The 17,298-nt window shown below is 53.0% G+C and overlaps 1 protein-coding gene across 1 annotated transcript in view; it reads right to left on the bottom strand.

The window, feature by feature from the left end:
- Window positions 1-17,298, bottom strand: part of ACAA1 (acetyl-CoA acyltransferase 1) — a 141,195-nt gene that overhangs the window by 10,679 nt on the left and 113,218 nt on the right. The gene's annotated exons all lie outside the window — the stretch shown is intronic.

Genomic DNA, 17,298 nt, shown 5'->3' with positions numbered 1-17,298 from the left:
CCTCGCGGCCCCGCCCCCTTTTCCTTCTGTTACCCCATTGGCCGCCCGCTCCCGCCACCCAGCTGCTCCTCCCTCCCACTTTGCCTCATATGGAGCCCGCGTGTACGCGCAGCGGGCGCGCCGATTGTGCGCCGAAGGCACGCCGCCAAAGGCAAGCCCATCTGCGCCCGTCCATGCCTGGACCGTGCCCAGCGCCAGGACCCCTGGCCCCCGACCATGCCAGCTCACACGACGGAACTACGACGCCGCCACCCTCAACGCACTCAAACCCGACCGGAATCCCGCCTGCTACCGAGCCACCCCGAAACGCACCCACAGACCCTTCAGCTGCCAAGCCTGCAAGTTCACCTGCCTCCGGACCTGCACCACACTCGCAAGGCCAGCCACCAGCAACAACCACCTCCAGTGCATACTGCTCAACACCTGATCCGTCCACAGACACGCCGTCGAACTCTGGAACCTGCTCGACACAACATCACCAGACTTCGCCTTCCGCACGGAAACCTGGATGAACGCCTCCTCAGCGCCCGACATCGCAATAGCCATCCCGGACGGATACAAGATCACCCAGAACGATCCCGTCAACCAGACCGGAGGAGGCATCGCCATCGTCCACAGGAACACCAACCCGCATCACAGCCAACTCCGACGACACCCTCACCGCCGCCGAACACCTCCACTTCCAGATACACACCGACCCCAAGACCACCCTCAGAGGCACTCTCATCTACAGACCCCCGGGACCAAGCACTCAATTCAGCGAAGCCATTGCACACTTCATCAGCCCGCACGCCCTCACCTCCTCTGACTACATCCTCCTAGGTGACCTCAACTTCCACCTGGAGAACAACAATGACAACACCACCACCACCCTGCTTGACAACCTCGGACTCAAGCAACTGGTGAACACTCCCACCCACTACGCCGGCCACACGCTTGACCCAGTCTTCTCCTCCAGCAAGCACATCTCCTTCAGCCACTCCACCGGACTCCATTGGACTGATCACAGCTGTGTCCACTTCAGCTTCAGGAGAACCACGACCCACCACCACCCGCAACAGGCTCCCCGCAGGGGCTGGGACAAGATCACCGCCGACCAGCTCACCACCTCCCTCAGCCAGAACCCTCCAGCCAGCGCAACGGACCCCAAAGAAGCTGCCCGCAACCTCACACAGTGGCTCACCAACTGCGTCGACGACCTCGCACCACTGAAGAACCCACCCAGCAGACCCGGCAGCAAGAAAACCTCGTGGTTCACCAACGAACTCAAAACATCCAAGAAAAACTGCCGCACCCTCGAAAAAGCCTGGCGCCACGACCAGACTACAGAAAACATGATTGCCCTCAAGATCGCCACCCGCACACACCACCAGCTGATCGGCACCACCAAAAGGACAACATTTAAAGAACGACTGGACAACAACACCAACAACAATAACAATAAGGAATTCGTCAACATCGTCAAAGAGCTCTCCAACCCCAGCGCCGGAAACAACGACATCACACCCTCGCAAGACCTCTGCGACTCACTCGCCTCCTTCTTTCACCGCAAGATCACCGACACACACACAGCTTCGGAGCATCGACCACGCACCCAACCACCGAACCAACGCCCCTCACCACCACCCTCTGCAACTGGACCCCGGTCAGCACAGAAGACACCACCCGCACGATGAACACCATCCACTCCGGATCCCCATCCGAACCCTGCCCCCACCACGTCTTCAACAAGGCCAACTCCATCATCGCACCCCAACTCCGGGACATCATCAACACCTCCTTCAACACCGCCACCTTCCCTGGAATGCTGGAAGCATGCAGAGCTCAACGCCCTCCTGAAGAAACCGACAGCAGACCCCACCGACCTCAAGAACTTCCGCCCCCATCTCGCTCCTCGCTTTTCATGCCAAAGTCATCAAGAAGACCGTCAAGAAGCAGCTCGCCGCCTTCCTCGAGACTAACAGATCCCTCGACCACTCACAGACCGGGTCTCCGAGCCAACCACAGCACCGAGACCGCCTTCATCGCAGCCATCGACGACATCAGATCCCTGCTTGACAACGAGGAAACAGCTGCCCTCATCCTCCTAGACCTCTCTGCAGCGTTCGACACAGTCTGCCACCGCACCCTAACACAGCGCCTCAGCAACATCGGAATCCAAGAGAAGGCACTGGAGTGGATCATCTCGTTCCTCGCCGGAAGAACCCAGAGAGTCCGCCTCCCCCCGTTCAGATCAGCGGCCACCGAAGTCATATGCGGCGTACCACAAGGAACCTCGCTCAGCCCCACCCTCTTCAACATCTACATGAGCCCCCTCGCAGACATCGCACGCCAACACAACTTCAACATCATCACCTAGGCCGACGACACCCAGCTGATCCTCTCCTTCACCAACGACCCTGCCACCGCAAGAGCCAGCCTACACGAGGGAATGAAGGACGTCACCGAATGGGTAAAGAACAGCCGCCTGAAGCTGAACTCCGTGTTAGACGGGGACCTGGAGGGTCGGCCGAGGACAAGGGGAGAGGCCTCCGGTGAGGGCCGTCTCCAGCGATCGTACAGACAAGTAACTCCCCCCCCCCCCCCCACAGATGGACACCACACGTAGATGAGGTTGACACTCTTTATATGCAGTTTCTTGAATTAAGGTAGTACGGTACAATGCGGTCAGGACACGAGGGTCCTCTCAATATCTAGTCTCTGGAAGGGAAAGGGGGTAGCGGGACAGTCTTGTTACCAATCTGGTATTGAGATGAGACGATGGGTAGCTCACAATCCTCGAGCTCGGCGTGCGGCAGGTCGGGCCGCGGCAGCGCCAGCAGGTCCCGAGAAGGTCGTAGATAGCAACGGGCCGCGGCAGCGCCAGCAGGTCCCGACGAAGATGGTGGTTGCAAGAGGCCGCGGCAGCGCCAGCAGGTCCCCACGAGGATGAAGGTTACAACGGGCAGCGGCAGCGCCGGCAGGTCCCACGAGGATGAAGGTTGCAGAAGGCCGCGGCAGCGCCAGCAGGCAGGACGACGGTTCACAAGGCAGGGCTACGGCAGCGCCAGTAGTCCGTCAAGGATGAGTTCTTCACGGTGTCTCTCGACTCCAGGATACAACTGCCTTCCTGCTCTGGGGCTGCCTCAGTTATAGGTCTGGCGCCCTTTGATGTCCGGACCCTCGCACTTGGAGGTCGGGAGGTCCGGGATGAGGGAGTCTAGACACCCAGCAGGGAGGTGAAGCCAGCGCCCGGGGAGGCTGGGGGCGATCGGCACCTGGCGGGGGAGAGCCATCGACACTTCTTTCTCCCATTGACCTGCCAAGTGGGCTGTTCACCTCCTGGGTGGATGGTGGTGCCGGGATGTCGGGGCCTGGCCAGGCCCAGGGTTAGGGTCGAGCTGAGGCCACGCGGCCTCGTGGTGCAGTGTCCAAGATGGCGGCTGGTCCGGACCAAGGATACAGAGATGTCCGGGCCCTGTCATGCGGGGAGGGAGCGAGCCCTTCATGGGGCCTGTCCAACATGCGTCCCCCCCAGCTGAAGGCGGGGAGAGTCACCCATCCTCTTGGGGACTCTCCTCGTCGAGGCGGAAAAAGCGGGACAGGCCATCCGCGTTGGCGTGGTCTTGGCCAGGGCGATGTTCCACAGTGAAGTCCATCCCCTGCAGGGAGATGGACCATCGCAATAGTTTGGGATTCTCCCCCCGCATCTGCATCAACCATTGCAGGGGGCGATGATCTGTTTGCACCCGAAAGTGGGTACCGAAGAGGTAGGGCCGGAGCTTCTTAAGGGCCCATACGACTGCAAAGGCCTCCCGCTCGATGGTGCTCCAGCGCTGTTCTCGGGCCAGTAGGCGTCTGCTGATGAAGGCCACTGGTTGGTCGACTCCCTCGGGGTTCAGTTGGGAGAGGACGGCCCCAATGCCATGGTCCGAGGCATCCGTCTGAACGATGAACTCGCGGCTGTAGTCGGGGGCCTGGAGCACAGGGGCGGTGCACATGGCGGCCTTCAGCTTCTCGAAGGCCGCTTGACAGTCGGGAGTCCAGTTGACTGTTTTTGGGTGGTGCTTGGATGTTAGTTCCGTGAGGGGCCCCACAATGCTGCCATAGTCCTTCACGAACCGCCGGTAGTATCCGGTGAGCCCCAAGAAGGCTCGGACCTCGGTTTGGGTTACGGGGGGCTGCCAGGACTGGATGGCAGCGATCTTGAGCTGGAGGGGGGCCACCAGACCGCTTCCCACTTGGTGTCCGAGGTAGGTCACGGACCCCTGACCAATTTGGCACTTGCTGGCCTTGATTGTGAGGCCGGCCTGTTGGAGGGCCTGCAGGACCTCTCGGAGGTGGCGGAGGTGGTCTGTCCAGTGGCGGCTGTACACCGCGATATCGTCCAGGTAGGCGGCACTGAACTCTTCGAGGCCCGCCAATACCTGGTTCACCAGTCGTTGAAAGATGGCTGTAGCGTTTTTCATGCCGAATGGCATCACCGTGAAATGGTAGTGTCCATCCGGGGTGGAGAAAGCGGATCGTTCTTGGGCTCTGGGAGTGAGGCCGATCTGCCAGTAGCCCGCTGTCAGATCGAAGATGCTTAGGTAGCGGGCAGCCCCCATGCGGTCAACCAGTTCATCTGCTCGGGGAATGGGGTGAGCGTCGGTTCGGGTGACAGCGTTCAGACCCCGATAGTCGACGCAGAATCGGAGCTCGGGGGTGGTGCCCGGGGGAGCAGCCTTGGGGACCAGTACGACTGGGCTGGCCCAGGGGCTGTCCGAGGGTTCGATGACTCCGAGTGCGAGCATCTTGGAGACTTCTTCTTGGATGCAGGCGCGCACCCGATCTGGCACTCGGTACGCCCGGTGTCGGATAGGGGGACTGTCCCCAGTGTCTACATCGTGCAGGCACCAGGTGGTGACCCCAGGGGTGAGGGAAAAGAGGTTTGCAAATTGCCGTAGCAGGACCCTACAGTCTTGGCGCTGCTCCGGGGTTAGGGCATCGGAGAGTCGGACCCCGCCCACCGAACCATCTTTTTCACGGGTCCTCAGTAGATCAGGGAGGGGCTCGGAGTCCTCTTCCGCCCCACTGTCCGTAGCCATCAGCAGGCTGAGCTCCGAGCGCACGAAGTGTGGTTTGAGTCTGTTGGCGTGGAGGACCCGGAGGGGGTTCCGGGGGGATTCCAGGTCGATGAGATAGGTGACGGGGCTCTTGCGCTCGACCACCTTGAAGGGCCCCGTCCATTTGTCCTGCAAGGCACAAGGTTCGGTGGGGGACATCACCCATACCTGCTGTCCGGGCTCGAACTCGATGGAGGAGGCATGTTGGTCGTACCATTTCTTCATGTCCTCCTGACTGGCCTCAAGATTGGCTTTGGCGATCTCTCTGAATCGCCTGGTCTGATTGCGGAGGGTCAGGAGGTACTTGTAGACGTCTGGAGGGATCTTCAGGGGGGCCATTTCCCATTCTTCTTTCACTAGGCTGAGGGGCCCTCGAACGGGGTGCCCGTACAGGAGTTCGAAGGGGCTGAAGCCGAGGGACTTCTGGGGGACCTCTCGGTAGGCGAAGAGGAGGCACGGGAGTAGCACGTCCCACTGGCGGCGTAGGGGTTCTTCCAGCCCCATGATCATCCCCTTGAGAGTGCGGTTGAACCGCTCGACCAGTCCGTTTCCTTGCGGGTGATAGGGGGTTGTGAATCGGTAGGTGACCCCGCACTGCTGCCAGAGGGATTTCATATACTTTGAAATAAAGTTCATGCCTCTGTCGCTGACGACCTCCCGGGGGAAGCCCACTCGAGAGAAGATCCCCATTAAGGCTCGGCCTACCACTGGTGCTGTTACAGTTCGAAGGGGAACGGCCTCGGGATAGCGGGTGGCGTGGTCCACCAGGACCAGGATGAATCGATGCCCTTGTGCTGTTCGGGGGTCCAGGGGCCCCACAATGTCTATTCCCACCCTTTCGAACGGGGTGGTGACCACGAGAAATGGTGGCAGGGGTGCCTTGAGCTTGCGGCCGCTCTTCCCGCTGGCCTGGCAGGTGGGGCAGGACCGGCAGTGGTTGGAAACGTCATTTCTCATTTTTGGCCAGTAAAAGTGGGTTACCAGGCGGTTGTATGTCTTGTCTTGCCCCAAGTGTCCAGCCAGGGGGACATCCTGAGCCAAGTTCAAAAGGAAGTCTCTGAAGCGGAGGGGCACCACCAGCACTCGACTGGCCCCCAACTCTGCGATTCTTTGTTCGCTGTACAGCAGATCATTGTCCCAATAGATCCAGTGGGCCCCGGCGGTGTCTCCCGCGCTCTGGGCGAGTGCTTGCTGTCGCAGTCCCTCGAGGGAGGGACAGGTCTTTTGCTCTTGCCGGAATTGCTCCTGGGTGGGCCCCCCTTCTTGACGCCACTGAGCCAGGTCTGGAAGGTCTTGGGGCTGAGCGGGCCCTTCTTGTGCTTGTTCTGGGGGGTCGGTACGGAGGGTGTCTCCCTCTGGAGCGATCGGGGGAGGAGGTGCTGGCCATTCGGGTTCTTCAGGTCTGGGGATGGTGCGGGCGGCCATGGACCGGGTTGTTACGCACGCCCAGTCCGGGAGGCCCAACATCCCCAGGTGTTCTCTTCTTTCAACGGCCGCCCACGGGGAACTCTCGAGATCGTTTCCCAGGAGGCAGTCCACGGGGGCATCATCGCGGACAGTCACTTTTAGCATACCGGACACTCCTCCCCATTCGAAGGGGATGCAGGCCATCCGACACAGGCTTTCAGAATTGTCGGCCGTTCGGACGGGGCAAAGAACGTTTGGCAGGAATTGTTCTGGGGTCACCAGGTGACAGCGGACGGCCGTCACACTGGCCCCCGTGTCCCGCAGGGCTTCGGCCTTGCGCCCATTTATGTTCACCCACTGGCTGTATTTTCTGGTGTTGGCGGGTAGGGGAGCCCGCGGGACCATGTCTCTTCCCCCTAGGCAAGCCAGGACCATGGCGGCGGGTTCCCACTCGGGCTGTTCCTGCTCGTACTCTTCATGTTCTTCGGAGATTTGCTCTTCTCCTAGGGCGGCGGCAGCTACCTGGCGGGGCCCGGGAGTCTGATTCTTTGGGCAGTTCGGGTCACTGGCATAGTGGCCGACTCGCTGGCATCGGTGACAAGTAACATTGGCTCGGAACCCCGGGCGCATCGGGGGGTTGCCCCGGCCGGCCGGGGGCGGGGTGTTGTGAGCGGGAGCGGCCGGGACGGCGTCTCTGCCCCGGCCCTGGCCTCCTCCTCCTCCTCCTCGGGGACGATGATGACCTTGGTTGGTTCTGTTCTGCTCGGTTGGCCCACTCCGGGCCACTCGGGTGCTTTCCCATCGGTCAGCCTCAGCGGCGAGCTGCCGTGGTTCAGTCAATTTACTGTCGAGGAGGTGCTGCCTGAGCTCGACGAAGCAGTTGTTGGAGAGGTGCTCCCACACAATGAGGTTGAAGAGCTGCTCGTAGGTTGTTACGTGGCTACCCTTGATCCATCCCTCGAAGGCTCGGCTGAAATAGTTCACATATTCTACCCAAGTTGTACCCGGGATCCGGGTGCAGTCGCGGAACCTCTGGCGGTACATCTCGGGCGTGAGCCCATATCGAGTGAGGAGGGCGGCCTTCATGTGGTCATAGGACGTCATTTGGTGGTCCGGGAGCTGTAGCAGGGCATCGCGGCCTTCATTGACGAACCTCCCCCATAGACCGGCTCCCCAGTCACTTCGATCGATCCGGTGGGAGGTCATGGCGATCTCGTAGGCCTTGAACCACTGCTGTATGTCGTCGTTCCGATAGTATTCACGGACCACATCTTTGGGGATGTGGACCTTTTGTTCGGTAGCGCCTGGGGTGCGCGGTTGCTCGGGCACCCCTAGTTCTTTGTTCTGTTTCCGCAGTTCGATCTCTGCTAGCTTGCGTTCGTGTTCGTATGCCAGTCTTTTTTCTTCGAGTTCTCTCTGTCTTTGCTTTTCTTCCCGCTCTTCTCGGAGCCGTAAGTGTTCTAAATTTATCTTTTGTTCCGCCAGTTTCAGCTCTCCGTCCAACTTGAGCCGTGCCAGCTCTAATTCGTGTAGTCTGCTTTTTTCTCTTTCTTGGATCTCTTCCCGGGAGAGACCCGCTCTCCTTTCTTCCGTCAGAGTGGTGTTTGTCTCTGGTGCTTCGATGTTTTGGTCCTGGGGACCGGCGGCATTTGTTTCTGCCCAGGATTCTAGGGCGTGCTTGAAGTCATCTTTTGTGCTCAGACGGTGGTAGCAATGCCTAGTTCTATACAAAATTGTTTTAGCTCTCGGTGGTTGTACTCCTCTAGTTTTTCCATCTGGAATTTCTCAGTAGATCCGCTCTCTTTGGTCGTCATTGTGGTTTAGTCGTAGGGTGAGTCACTCTCTGTACGATTACGCATTGGTTCGGATCGCGCCGCTGGCCACCAATGTTAGACGGGGACCTGGAGGGTCGGCCGAGGACAAGGGGAGAGGCCTCCGGTGAGGGCCGTCTCCAGCGATCGTACAGACAAGTAACTTCCCCCCCCACAGATGGACACCACACGTAGATGAGGTTGACACTCTTTATATGCAGTTTCTTGAATTAAGGTAGTACGGTACAATGCGGTCAGGACACGAGGGTCCTCTCAATATCTAGTCTCTGGAAGGGAAAGGGGGTAGCGGGACAGTCTTGTTACCAATCTGGTATTGAGATGAGACGATGGGTAGCTCAAAATCCTCGAGCTCGGCGTTCGGCAGGTCGGGCCGCGGCAGCGCCAGCAGGTCCCGAGAAGGTCGTAGATAGCAACGGGCCGCGGCAGCGCCAGCAGGTCCCGACGAAGATGGTGGTTGCAAGAGGCCGCGGCAGCGCCAGCAGGTCCCCACGAGGATGAAGGTTACAACGGGCCGCGGCAGCGCCGGCAGGTCCCGCGAGGATGAAGGTTGCAGAAGGCCGCGGCAGCGCCAGCAGGCAGGACGACGGTTCACAAGGCAGGGCTACGGCAGCGCCAGTAGTCCGTCAAGGATGAGTTCTTCACGGTGTCTCTCGACTCCAGGATACAACTGCCTTCCTGCTCTGGGGCTGCCTCAGTTATAGGTCTGGCGCCCTTTGATGTCCGGACCCTCGCACTTGGAGGTCGGGAGGTCCGGGATGAGGGAGTCCAGACACCCAGCAGGGGGGTGGAGCCAGCGCCCGGGGAGGCTGGGGGCGATCGGCACCTGGCGGGGGAGAGCCATCGACACTTCTTTCTCCCATTGACCTGCCAAGTGGGCTGTTCACCTCCTGGGTGGATGGTGGTGCCGGGATGTCGGGGCCTGGCCAGGCCCAGGGTTAGGGTCGAGCTGAGGCCACGCGGCCTCGTGGTGCAGTGTCGAAGATGGCGGCTGGTCCGGGCCCTGTCATGCGGGGAGGGAGCGAGCCCTTCATGGGGCCTGTCCAACACTCAGACAAGACGGAAGTCCTCATCCTGGGATCATCCCCCTCCGCCTGGGACGACTCCTGGTGGCCCCCTGCCCTGGGCACCACTCCCAAGCCAACGGACCACGAACGAAACCTGGGTTTCATCCTGGACTCCTCCCTCTCGATGACCAGACAAGTCAACGCCATCTCGTCATTCTGTTTCAACACCCTGCGCATGCTCCGAAAGATCTTCCGATGGATCACCACCGAAACCAGGAAGACGGTCACCCAGGCACTCGTCTGGACTACGGGAACACCCTCTGCGTGGGAACCACTGCCAAACTGCAGAAAAGACTCCAGCGCATACAGAACGCCTCCGCACCACTCGTCCTGGACATCCCCCGCCACAACCACATCTCTGCCCACCTGAGAGACAGCACTGGCTCCCAGTCAGCAAAAGGATCACGTTCAGACTCCTCACCCACGCACACAAGGCTCTCCACGACCTGGGCCCCAAGTACCTCAACAACCGCCTCACCTTCTACACGCCCACATGCCATCTACGATCGACCAGCCTCGCCCTCGCCACCGTACCACGCATCCACAGAACCAACGCCAGAGGAAGATCCTTCTCCTTTCTGGCGGCCAAGACATGGAACTCCCTCCCCATCCACCTACGGCTGACCGAGGACCATCTCTCCTTCAGGAAGCAACTCAAGACCTGGCTTTTCGAGCAGTAGCGGACCCCTTCCCCCAGCGCCTTGAGACCCTACCGGGTGAGTAGCGCACTAAATAAATTGTTGATTTGATTTGAAGTCTGCAGTGATCGTTCATGTTGTGAGTATTGTGGGGAGGGGTTTCTAAAGGCGCGGCCGCAAGCGCATTATCCACGGCCTGTAAGCAGGACACTGCTTACCGGTAGAGAAGATTTCTATTCTAGGTCAGCTCTGGATAACGTCAAATTCGAAAGTATTCCAGGGATTCTGGTAAAGAGAAATGGGAGGATGACTAAACTGATCAAGAACATATATAGTTATCGTGTGAAGGGTGGTTGTTCTCCGCAAGGATGAGCTTATCTCTTGAGATTTACGGCGTATTGCCACTCCGGGTCACTGCAATCGGTTGATAAGGATCGCCGATGTACAGTCTCTTGGTCATTTTGTAGAGGGGAGCTAGTATTACTTCCGGAGCAATACCTGGAAGGGGGTGGGCTTTCAAACAGTCTAAGCGCCATTTGTAAGTGGTCACACACAGTCCGAGGACGCTGTTGGAGTAGTTGAAATGAAAACGGGGATGATGCCATATGGCAGCCCGGCCAGACGCCATATTGGAGTAGTCATGATACGGAGGTATCGATTGATTGGTGGTAGCGATCATTGCCTGGGTCAGGTGAAGTTCTATGGAATGTCTAATGGAATGGATCTTCTGGTCATAAACAAGTGTAATCCATATCTCAAGATTGTCTAACTATTGTTAGTAAAAAGATCGTGGTTTTGTAGATTTCCTCTGTGGGCAAGTGTCTGTGCAGTACATATTGTTATTAAAATAATTCATGTGTCATAGGTAGTGCGCATACTCAAACTAGAGAGACATTTAGATTTATGGGAAACTAGGCTCATATTGACTATTTTGAAAAGGCATTGGTTAATGATAACAGAAATGGAGAGGAAAAACAGTTGCCAGCCAGCCCAGTCCCTGGCCCCCTATAGGTCTTGTGGATCCATGTATGACATGTATGATTTAAAAATACTGATATACATGGGTAAAAAAAGGGCGCATTCTCAGAGTGTAAAAGTATGGGGATATGTGGGAAATAGGCTCGTATTGAGGTTATTGAACAGGCATTTGATAAAGAGGATTATTAATAACAAGTCACAGTAAAGGAGAGGAAAAGGAAAAATATGGCTAGCCAGCCCAGTCCCTAATCCCCTAAGAATATTGTAAATCCATATATGATGCGTACTAGTCATTTACCAGCCAAACATGCATTTCTGCATCTTTGTTCAGCCCCAGGCTCACTGTTTTGTATTTCAAAATGAGTTAACTTTCGCGTCTCCTTAGTTTTTTTTTGCGGTCTCCTCCTCTTCTGGCAAGATGGACAATTCCAGGCCAAAGAAAATGGAGTCTTTTTTGTGTGGATGTTTCTCATAGAAATGTTCTGTTAGTGGATGTCCAGTATTGTGTTTATGTATGTTGCAATAGTGTTCCTGAATCCGGGTGCGTACTGGCTGGATCGTGCTTCCTATGTATGGGAGATTGCAGGGGCAGATGATTGCATAGATGGTGAATTTGCTGTTGCAATCGATCCATTCTTTGATGGTGAATTTCTTGCCTTGTGTTAGTAGGACCTCCGTTGTTTTGCTTTGGCTCAGTTTGCAGATGCTACAGTTTTTGCATGTATGGAATCCTGGCTGTCTAAGAATGTTGAGACGTATTTCCATTTGTCATCTAATTCGGTTTTGCACAAGAGGTTCGAGGTTGGGTGCACGCCTGAAGGTAATTTCCAGGTATGTTTTGAGATGCTCAGTAAGGCTAGGTGTTTGTTGCAGGAGATGCCAGTGTGTTTTAGGCTTTGTCTTATCTGATGATGGCCATAATGATAGTCTGTGATTAAACGGATCCTAGTATTGCTCTCTTGTTGTCTTTTGGGTAATAACATTTGTTTGCGTTCCATTTGGGCCACAGTAGTGAGGGTTTTATTCAAGGTGTTGTGGTCATATCCTCGTTGGCATAGTCTTGATACAATTTCTTGTCCTTTTACTTTGAATATCCCATCTTCGCTGCAGTTTCTGCATGTCCTCAGTAGTTCCCCCTTCGGGATGTTCTTTACATTGTGACGTGGGTGACAGCTGTCTGCTCGCAGTATAGAGTTGGCAGCTGTTTCTTTTCGGTAGAGTTTGCGATCTAGTTTGTTGTTTTTGACAGAGTGTAACGTCTAAGAAGTTGATTTCTTTCTGTGAGTAGGTGTATGTGGTTTTGATCCCCCATGGGTTTCTGTCTAGGCGTTCCAAGAATCTTTTGAGCAGTCCTTCATCTCCTTACCAAATGCAGAGAATATCATCGATGTAAGGTTGCCATAGAATTATGTGGGACGTAAATTCTGCAGAAGCTTGATCCCACAGCCAGAATTTTTCTACGTGGCTCAAAGATGCATGCGTTCCTTGGCGCAAATTAGCTCCCATGGCGGTTCCGCATTTGTCTGTATATCTTGCCATTGAAGCTGAAAATGTTGTTCTCCAGGCAGTATTCGAGCATTTCTAATGTCCTTTTATTGGTTTCTAGAAGATTGGATGATTGTGTCCAGAGTGATAATTGGGTTGCTGAAATGCCATTGCGATGTTCAATAGAAGTGTACAGACTGACAGTGTCAATGCAGACCAATATGAAGTCGGGTTCCCACACAATGTTTTGTAGTGTTAGAAGGATATCTTTGGTGTGCTGGACAAAGGCGGGATTTCTCTCAATAGTACCTGTAATTTCTTGTCTATGTACTCTGCCATCCTAGAGCATGCTGAATTTATCCCTGCTATGATTGGTCTTCCTGGGGGTGGGTATGTTCCTTTGTGTATTTTCGGGAGGAGGTAAAGGCTAGGCATGGTCGGGTGTGTTATGTATAAGAATATTTTATCTATCTGTGATATGGGACAGAGTGCGTACCACGTATCGATTTTCTTTTTTTTAGATTTAAGGGTATCCTGTGTTGGATCCCGTGCTAGGAGTTCACAGCATGTGTCATCAGCAAGTTGTCGATTTGCTTCAAGGATGTAATCATCTATGTGAAGCGCTACCAGGTTTCCTCCCTGGTCTGCTTCTTTCACAATGAGATCTTTCCTGTCTTTGAGTTGTTTGATTGCCGTCCTTTCTTCCTGTGTAGTGTTGCGAGGTAGGTACTTGGCTTTACTTTGATATTTGATGTGTTCATGTTCCAAGTCATGCGTAACTGCATGATGAAAGGCGTCAATGCTATTGCCTGCAGGTACTTGTGGGGGGGAAAGTAGATTTTAGGGTAAGTTCAGTGTCTATGGAAATGTTGGTTTCTATGCCTAGTTCCAATGCTGTGGTATTCAAAGTGTCTGCGGTGTTTTCCTCTTCACTAAGATGGGTAAGTAGGTCCACGTATTCCAGATCCTGGATGGAAAGTTCTGATGTAATAGTTTCAGGTGGATCTTCTCGCCTTCTTCGGTCGGCAAAGAAGCCTTGAGTTTGAGTTTGCGTGCAAATTTAAACAAGTCGATTTGTGTGCTAGTGAGGTTCCAGGAAGCAGTCGGACAAAAAGAAAGGCCTTTATATAAGATGTTTGTTTCTTGGTTTGAGAGTGGGATATGTGATAAGTTTTTTTACCAAATTTCCAGGCGTCAGGTTCTTCTTTCCATTTCCTTTTTGCTTGATCTGGTAGTTACGCCTATTGTTGGGGTCTGTTGTCCATATTGCTGGGAACCTGCAGTGGTTGTAGTATTTGTGCTGTTTGAAATTTTGATACCTAGTCAGTTGCGCAATACCTCCTCTAAAAATTTATGTAATTTGCATCGTGAAATCTCACTTTCCGGGGCAGGTGCTGGTGAGTCAAATTCTGAGCTAGATGATGCCCCTGACTGTTGTCCACTGTTGTGGGTGTTTGAGATATCCTGTGGTCTGGTGTTGTAACATTTTGGCGAATGTATAGACCCTGCCAAACTGGTAGTCAAGTTGGTCACGTCTGAATTTCCGCTTTTTTCTCTTGATGATGTCTTCCTCAAATTCGTCAATAATCTGGTTTAAGATTTCGTAATTTTTCTTAGTCAGATCTCCACAGTTAGAGTCCTCATTATGTTTGCTGAGATTATCCACTTCGGTTTAGGCTTTATTGTATTCTTCCTCTGCATGATCGATTAGTTGTCTAATCATGTTATTTGAACATTCTTTGAGGTTTTATTCCCCTCTTCCGATATATTGCAGGTTGGTGGTGTCTGATGGGGGAAAGATCAAAATTCGGAGCCCACGCGGGATTCGATCCGCCTCTACATATTTTTTGAGAGATTCTGCTTCCCACCACTTTGTGGTTTCTTTTTTGACGGCATGTTCCAATGTCTGGAAGGTGCGTCTGGCAGATGTAGGATTGGGTTTAGTTGTTGTGCTCCTGTTGGTTATAGGCTCAGTAGAGAAAGTTTCTTCAATTTTGGTTGAGCGTTGTGCTCTGCGATCTTGGAAAAATGCCATGAAAGATGGAAAATATTTTTTTCTTTTCCTTCTCTTTTTGGTTTGTATCAGATTCTTGGTTTTTCTTGTTTGTAGACACTTTAATTGGAGCTCATCGGTTTTTCAGGGATTTGACCTTGTGGAGTAGTCATTGGGAAAACAAAGGGGTAAAAAGGTCCCGATCCCTTACTGGCCGTATATTGAGCTAGAGTCTTTTTTGGTTGCTTGCCCTTGACAGGGAGAAACCCTTATCCCCCTAATGTGAGTAGGGTTCAGAACAGGATTGTCTGGGCAAGATTTGTATTTAATATAATTTGTGGAAAAAATTCCAATCACACATTGGTTTGTTTCTGTTGTGTTTAGATAGTTGGTTCATGAGAAGATCCATTCCATTAGACATTCCCTAGAACTTCACCTGACCCAGGCAATGATCGCTACCACCGATCAATCGATACCTCCGTATCAAGATCACTCCAATATGGCGTCCAGCCGGGCTGCCATATGACATCATCCCCTTTTCCATTTCAACTACTCCAACAGCGCCCTCGGTCTGTCTGTCACCACTAGCAAATGGCGCTTAGACTGTTCGAAATCCCACCCCCTTCCAGGTATTGCTCCGGAAGGAATACTAGCTCCCCTCTTCAAAATGGCCAAGAGACGCTACATTGTCGATCCTTGTCGACCAATTGCAGTGACCCGGAGTGGCAGTACGCCGTAAATCTCAAGAGGTAAGCTCATCCTTGCGGAGAACTACCACCCTCATCACGATAACTATATATGTTCTTGTTCCGCTTAGTCATCCTCCCCTTTCTCTCTACCAGAATCCCTGGAATACTTTCAAATTTGACGTGACCCAGAGCGGACCTAGAATAGAAATCTTCTCGACCGGTAAGCAGTGTCATGCTTACACGTCCGTGGATACTACGCTCGTGGCCGCGCCTTTAGAAACCGCTCCCCACACTACTCACAACACAAACGATCACTGCAGACTTCGAATAGTTACACGCTCGCCACCCTCTTCCAACACCTACTACCCACATAGAACCACCACACAGCACGTTAAGATCCCTCCTAGTAGGTATCTGAACACGCATGCAGACACCTAGCCTCCCCACACTAACGCTCATACTTCCCGATATAGATCACCGCTGTTTCACTGTTGGACTTGTCTGTCCGAGCAATAAAACTTAGCAGCACATACACGGACTTCCCAATATACACCGTGATTCACTTTCACCGACTATCTTTTCAAAATATGGTCCTCTCGGAATGCCAATCTGCCACACCAGTTAGTGCATGACTCTTGCACTTCCTCTCCTCTCTAACTACTGAGGAAATTTTCTTTCCAAACTATACCACTGCCGCATGCACGCATACAACTTTGCTTTGCTCCCGAAATGTCTCCCATCGCTAAACCAGTATCGCCTTTCCTTCCCTCTCCCTTCTGGATGCCCACCTTACCCAGCTCTCTGGATCCCACATCGTGGAAACAAGTAACTGTAAATATATTACAACCCACATTCTCATATTTCTTTTACCATACGATATGTCTCTGGTCTCGACATGGTTTTTCTGCATTTCAAATAATCTTGGCACCAACTCTTTGACCGCATGTACACCACTGCTGTTTGTCGTATATGTTTCTTTCCTAAATTTCGTGCCAAATTTAAATTATTTTTTTCATCACGTCTCATCTGCACCATGCACGTGGTGCAACTCTCGATTTAAACATACTTCATATGACTGATGTCACACTCCTCAATAATTTGGCGACCTATCGCAACACAAATCTCGGGGACCCCCATATAAACTACATGTAAATGCAACCTATGATTGACCCCGACGCATTGCCAACTATATATTTTTCCGTCATGTTATTTCACTGCTGATTCTACACTGCTTTCTGATGTATTGTGTCCTTTCTTGTTACTTTATTATGTTTTGGCACCGATAACACTGTAATGACCACATGCAAATGATTGTTTAATGATGAATGTTTTAAATGATTTTCTGGCCCCCTTTCTCTCCTGAAGCCCGCACCTGATTTTTCATGCCTCTTCTGACATATATGCTGGGTGCAATGTTTTGACCTAAAACACATTTTACATGACATCTTCACCTTCCCTTGCGACCCTTTTTAACATTTTCCATATGCAAACCCTGTAATAGTTGACCCAAACGCTCTGTTATTCATATACCTCTCCTGATGCCATATTGTCCATACAAATCCCATATGTTTGAATCTCAATGCCACTCTACCTATTATCCTATTATGATTTGCACCTACCTGGATTTTTCTGTTTCCTGTGTAACCGGACTTGATCAAACAATGTAACATGATTTCCATGTCACTGCTCTTTCTCATTGCTTCCCACCTTTTTCTCTCTCTACATGTCTCGTTCTTCTTTCTTCTTACCCTCCCTCAAACTGAACTCTCCACCCGCTCTCGTTCCTCCCACCCTGCTCTCTTTCACTCTCCTACAAAACAAACTTTTAAATCCCATATGTTTGAACTCTCAATGTCACTCTACCTATTATCCTATTATGACTTGCACCTACCTGGATTTTTCCGTTTCCTGTGTAACCTAACTTGATAAAAAAATGTAATCATGATTTCCAAGTCATTGCTCTTTCTCATTGCAACTGAACTCTCCACCCGCTCTCTCTTTTCCCACCCTGCTCTCTTTCACTCCCCTACAGAACAAACTTTTTCGCTTTCTGTAAATGTATGTACAGCCCTGAGGAAGCCCCAGGCCGGATGGCCATGTAATGGGGTGAAACACGAGTTGGCTGTTC

This window comes from Lissotriton vulgaris, chromosome 10 (genome assembly GCF_964263255.1).
Source record: "Lissotriton vulgaris chromosome 10, aLisVul1.2, whole genome shotgun sequence".
NCBI classification, from domain to species: Eukaryota; Metazoa; Chordata; class Amphibia; order Caudata; family Salamandridae; genus Lissotriton; species Lissotriton vulgaris.
This window is presented reverse-complemented; position numbering and strand designations above follow the sequence as displayed.